At 48.2% G+C, this 6321-nt stretch overlaps 1 protein-coding gene across 1 annotated transcript in view; it reads right to left on the bottom strand.

Annotated features, from left to right (window-relative positions):
• Positions 1-763: 763 nt before the first annotated feature.
• LOC102771709 (chromosome unknown open reading frame, human C2orf49) overlaps positions 764-6321 on the bottom strand; it is a 16337-nt gene continuing 10779 nt past the window's right edge. The window contains exon 5 of the mRNA XM_006759516.2: positions 764-1277. The gene's annotated coding sequence lies outside the window, so the exon portion shown is untranslated. The remainder of the gene's footprint in view (positions 1278-6321) is intronic.

The following is a 6321-nucleotide window of genomic DNA, read 5'->3' as shown; positions in this document are numbered from 1 at the left end:
CAGCATCTGGCGCTGGTGCGCATTTTCCTCTTGTGCCTGGTAAGCTGACCTGTGCTGTCGCCGCGTCCAGCACCGTCCGCAGGCGCCTCCTCATGCCCAGCGCTGTCTTCCTGCAGACAGGGCTCCGCCGGCCTAGGCTGGACCTACTTCCCAGGAAGGCTCCGGGCGCAGCTTGGCTGCAAACCTGCAGGAGCCTGCTTGCTGCTGCAGGCCTCCATCTCCGCCTCCCCCCACCCCTTCATCTCCCTGCTCTTTCTCCTTCCTGGCTTCCTCCCTCCCTCAGCAGGCAGGCTGACTTCTAGCTCACCTTTATCACAGGGGACAGGTGCTCTTTGGAGTCCTGGCCACAGGTTCCCCACCTTGTGGGGTGCGGGGCTGTCTTCTCACCATAACACACTGGTTAATAGTGCATCAAACGAATGGCCTACTCTGCTGGGTTCTTGCGGTCTCAGGGCTCTGGATTTTTTCAACAGGGGGTTGTGTCCTATTGAGATATGTTGTAAGAGCAGAGGAAGGGTATCCACGGCGGGGAATCCTTCCGGGAAAGGGTGACTGACAGTATCCACGGGGATCCCGCACTAACAGTGGGCACCCCCCGCCCCTGCCAGAGCGCCCTGAACCCTGACACAGAGTAGACACACTCACAGGAGGCATGCCACGCACACTGAAAGGGAGGGCCAGGCGCGGGAGGCCCCCTCTTCTGCAGAGACCCCAGGCGGAGGCACAAGGTCCATGAAGTAGAGAGAGACCTGAGCAAAAAGCCTTATAACGCTCGCTGTATATTTAAGTGCTCATTCCAACATGAGGCTGCCTGGCCTCAGAGGGCAGCCCGAGGGGCTCAGGGTGAAATGAGGTGGAAATACAGAGAACTGAGATCTGGGAGAGACTCCGGATCAGAGTGAGAATGGGAGCCCAGAGGAACGATGCTCACTCGCGGCCACGCGGGCCAGCACACGGGACGGCTCCTGACGCCAGCCCGTCCTTCCTGGGGAACTGCCGGCCACACACCTGCTACTGCGGCGTCTGTCTGTTATGTCCCTCTCCTCTCCGCTAGCCAGTGAGCCGTCGTGTGAACGCAGGGCCACTGCACTGCACTCCAGGGGAGGGGTGGGCGTGGAGGGGCCTGGGAAGGAGCCCATTTCTGGTTTAAGAAAAGGGCAGGGGGTCCAGGTTTGGGCCGCTGCTCTGCCACCAGCTAGCGGCAGCCTTCAGAGAAGTCATCCCCTCCGCACGCCTCCTCTTCCATAACCAGAGTGCTGCACTCCACTGCTTCCAGTCTGAAACAATGAGAAAAAGCCATAACTGGACCAAGGTTAAGGGAGGCATTATTTCTAAAATAAAACACAATTTGTTTTCTTAAATGTGGAGATGATTGTGGGGGATGCAATCTCTTTTCTGAAACACTGAGAAGGGAATGTCCAGGCATCACACGTGCCCTAATGCACATGAACTACGAAACCGACTCTTCTCAGTACGCCAAAGGGAAGCGAGAGAAGAAATCAGTCTGCCCCAGAAATCAGAGCGGGTAACTTCATCCCAGGCACTATCAACAACTGTACAGTTAGAAGCATGTGAACAAAACCCTCCCAGGGTCGGAAGCATCTTCCAAGAGAAAAAGCCAGTTTGGGGTTGGTTTCCTTAGGCTTCAAAGAATTAAAAACGTTAAATAGTAAGCCCTTTGGTACACAAACATCCTGACTTTAATTTAAAATGTTCTTCAGATTTTTTCTCAAATTATTTGAATGTTTAGACTGCATCAACGGGGATTAATAAAAGGGTAAAGCCCCTTGGAGCAGAGACAGGTCTTATTCCAGCTCCTTACGTAGAGTGTGAAACACAGCCAGTCCCTACTGCACTAATGGTGTGTGTGGCCAGGAACAGGGCGTTCACATTAGTTAGAGCATCGACCCATCGGGGCACGTAGAAGAACCAACCAATGAATGCGTAAATAAGTGGAACGACAAACCGGTCTCTCTCTCTCTCTCTCTCCCCCTCATCAATCAATCAAACAGAGAAAAGTTAACTTGACATCCTCTTGTTCATTAAAATATAAAACTCCCATATTTTTAAGCGACATGACTTAACACTGGAAATGAGTGGAGTCTGAAAGGACAGAGGCAGAGGAATTGTATAAATCACTGCACTCCATTTAGCTGATGGTGTTGTTTCCCACACGGGCACCGGTGAACAGCGGCCACCGCTGCACCTGGGTACCAGAAGCAAACAGGTAAGTAAGTGGACAGTGGGTGGTGGGAGCCTGGCTTCTCATTTTTGGGGCGGGCACTTAGAAACAAGCACAGGAGGCCTACAGTGGTCCACACAGTATGACCTCATGTTTAGCTTACTATAGAGATGCTTACATATGAAAACACGCAGATGTGTGCACATACCAGGGTCAGTATAAACACATATGTATTTCCTTGCTCTGTCAGTTGCGGCCCAGAAGCAACGACACCCCAGTATCAATGAGCACCCTAGTGCCCAGATCTTGCTTTCCAACGCCATCCTGCAAGAACAGGAACCAAGGCTCCTTGGAGAGACTGGGACAGGACACATGCAAGAGGAACCTGGAGCATTGCTCCACCAGAAAGTAAGGCGGTGCTCCGGAGAAGCCACAGGATGGCTAGATCAGAGGGACACAGCGGCCAACTGAGACCGTTCTCAGTGGCCAGGGCCAGGGGGATCTGAGCAAAACCAACAAGAAAGCATGATGTCATTACCCAAACTGCAAGTGTCTGAGTCCACAGAGATGATTATTAAATTTTAAAAGGGGGAGAACAGACAATTCTGCAGAGAATTCCAAGTGGGCTATGTGGCCGCTGGCCAGCAAGGTGAAGCGTACTCCACGCTCCTCCCGTGACCCCCTCCCGAGCACAGCGTGAGAGGAGGAAAGTGACCCCATGTGACCTGACAGTGCCTGAGCCGGTGGCCGAGGGTCCCCTCGAAAGGGTTAAAGCCGATAGAGAATGCACCCTAATACAACAGGATGGAACGGCTCTTTCCTCCCATCTTCCTGAAACTCGTAACCTGTCTCATCATGCAAAAAACCCGAGACAAGTCCAACTGAGGGGCATTCTTCAAAACAACTAACCAATATGCTCCCCATTGTCAAGGCTGAGAAATTTAAGGAGAGTCTGAGACACTGTCAGCCCAGCTGACTCTAAGGAGTTATTATGAAAACTAAAGGTAAGGTGGTATCCTGGGACAGAAAAGGGACATTTGGTAAAAACTAAGAAAACCTTCACAAAGTTATGGACTTTAGCTAACAATGTATCAGTACTGATTAGTCTCAGGAAGGCACCAGACTAAGGCAGATCAGTGGCAGGAAGCTGTCGGGAGAGGGAAACTCTCAATACCGCCTCAGCCAGCAATATTTCTATACACCGAAAACGCTACAAGGTTTATGTTTTAAAAGTTTATTTCAGCCAAAACCGGTTTGGCTCAGTGGATAGAGCGTCGGCCTGCGGACTGAAAGGTCCCGGGTTCGATTCCGGTCAAGGGCATGTACCTGGGTTGCGGGCACATCCCCAGTAGGAGATGTACAGGAGGCAGCTGGTCGATGTTTTTCTCTCATCGATGTTTCTAACTCTCTCTCTCTCTTCCTCTCTGTAAAAAATCAATAAAATATTTTTTAAAAAAGTTTATTTCAAAAAAAGTATGTAGCAGGGCAGGATAGACATAACAGAAGGCTTAGTTAGAGTTGGTGTTCTTATATTTATAAAACCATCTTTAAGCGTACCTGGTATTTTAGTCTTCTAAGGTTTAATTATTAGTCAAAGAAATGTAAATAGTTTGGTTCAAACCATGTACCCAAAGGCTAAAAAACAAGGCACCTGGTTAATTTTATTAGAGATTAAAAAACATTTCATGCTATTGTACACAACCAGTCTTGTTTCTGTCTTTTGATTCAACTTGGTCAAGTCTGAACAGCGCTAACAAACAGCTTCCAATTTCTCTTAGCATCACATTCGAGGTCCTTTATGGCCTAAGGTCCACCTTTCTCTGGCTTTGGCCTACCTTCTCTGACTTCATTTCATACTACCCTCCCCACTAGTCTTTTTGATCTAAAAACCTACGAAGACTCAGGTATTCACTTCACCATGGAGACTGATGTCTGTTATCTGGTGCTGGGTAGCAAACCATCCCCAGCGCTTAGTGGCTTAGCACCGCCCCTTCTATTCCCTGCGATTCTGCGAGTCAGCTATCTGGGCTGTCTGCCCTGGGACCTCATGCAGTCAGTCACCTGGCAGCTGGATGGGGAGTGGGTGGCTGTCAGTGGGGCATATTTTTCTAGCTTCTTCCCCATCACTGCTGCAGCAGGGGTCCAGGAGTGACAGTAGAAGCATTTGCTTGATCACAATCTACCATTTATAGGATATTTTTCCCAAAAGCTTCCCAGAGCTGTCACCCCTTAAAATACCAGCGTTTCAAAGAGGCTTTCCTAACCACTAGATTTAAATAGTTTCTCACCCTAAGCCTGATTTTTTTTCCTCTCATTATAATTACCCATCATTCCTGTTCACTTGCCTGTCTTTTCTTTAGGAGAACTTAATTCACATCTTTATTTCTTCTGCCACAACAGGGAAGACAACCAACTTTATAACAACTGGCAGGGCAAAGCACTTCAGTTAGTACACATTAGAACACATTAGTAAAAATCTAAATGGAAATAAAATTTTTTGGTCGCTTCTGTCCAGACAAAAAAAAAATCAAGGATCTAATTTTTAAGTTCAAGGCAGGTGACCTGAGGCTTTCCCTAGTTAATTTAGAGCTTTGCTATCAACATTAAGACACCAGTTTAGAAATTAACTTTCTTAAGACCACGCAAACACAAATAAGCCCTCAACGAATCTCTGGTTTGCCCCAGTGAAGAAAGCTTACAAGGGCCCAGCCGGCATGGCTCAGTGGTTGAGCGTCGGCCTATGGCTCGATCCCCGGTGGGGGCGGGAGGGCTGCAGGAGGCAGCCAATTTTGATTCTAACCATTGATGTTTCTCTCTCTCCCTCTCCCTTCCTCTCTAAAATCAATTTGTGTGTGTGTGTGTATACACACACACACACACACACACACACACACATTTTTTTTTAAAAAAAGAAAGCTTACAAGGGATGAGGTTTGGGACCGTGTCTCCCTCCCCAAGCACAGCAGTGGTCAGTGTCAGCCTCTGCTGCACCAGGGAGTCCTGAATGCCAGGCCACTCCAGCCATGCTCCTTGGACAGCAGCACCCCGAGATGGGGGGACTATCGGAATCATGCTGGAGCTCAATCAGTCCAGAAACAGACTTTTTACTATAAAAGTGACACCTTTCAATAGCACTTACTCAAATAAAAAGAGATCAAGTCATTACAGAGTATTTTTTCATTTTATTTTTTTTTACGAACGACAGACCTACTCAATAATTTTATTCAGTTTATTTAAATAAGGATAAGGCTACTTAAAAGACTTTTTACATACAAAAAAAATGTACATTACAAGGTTAAACTTTCTGTACTGAATTACAAAACCTGCACAAGCATTTAATAAAGAGCACACTTAAAAACATTTGAAGTCCCACAGTAGAGAACAGAGGAGGCTCTGACATACATGTGATTTAAGCTACTGGCAGTTTACTTAATGTAAGTTTTAAAAAGGTCATTGCTGCTGAATGAGTCTCTAGATCAGTTTAGAATTGTCTCTGAAAACTTAAGCAACCAAAATATTACTTCAAAAAATAATTACAATTCTGAGGAACTTTAGTTCTAGCAAAAGCACTACGGCCTCATGGCAGAAGGCGAACCAGCTTCCCAAAGGGCCTGGCTGCGGAGCGTCTGGAGAACTGCAGCCGACAGCCCCGGAGGCCCCAGCACTCTCAGAGCCCCAGCAGAGCCCGACCTCACTGCACGAGGACGGGTCGGTCCAGCTCCACCGCAGGGAGTGAGCAGGGCCACGCTGTGACCAAGCCTGAAGCTTAGGCTCTACAGAGAGGAAGGAGATGAAGGCAAAGGAAAGTGAAAATGCGGGAAACGAGGCCATGAGCAAGGAAAACAGGGGGAGGAAGAAAAGAACAAGACCACCTGGCAAGGGCAGGCAGTGGTCAGTACCTGGAACTCCACCTCAGAAGCCACTCTCTACACAAATGCCATTCGCTTTCCTACCCCAACAAGAAGAAAAACTGGCTTTATGGGACTATAGAATCGAGAACAACAGTAACCCCTGTTAGGGAGTACAGAGGATTCCGAAGTTGTTAGCCATTCAAGTCCTTCTCAGCTTCAAAGCTCACCAAAGCAACACTTCAAAACATCAGCCTCCCAACACCTCTGCCCGCTTCCCATGCATCCCTC

Source organism: Myotis davidii, unplaced genomic scaffold (assembly GCF_000327345.1).
Source record: "Myotis davidii unplaced genomic scaffold, ASM32734v1 scaffold614, whole genome shotgun sequence".
Taxonomy (NCBI): Eukaryota; Metazoa; Chordata; class Mammalia; order Chiroptera; family Vespertilionidae; genus Myotis; species Myotis davidii.
Note: the sequence above shows the minus strand (reverse complement) of the source record. Positions and strands in the feature narration are given on the sequence as shown.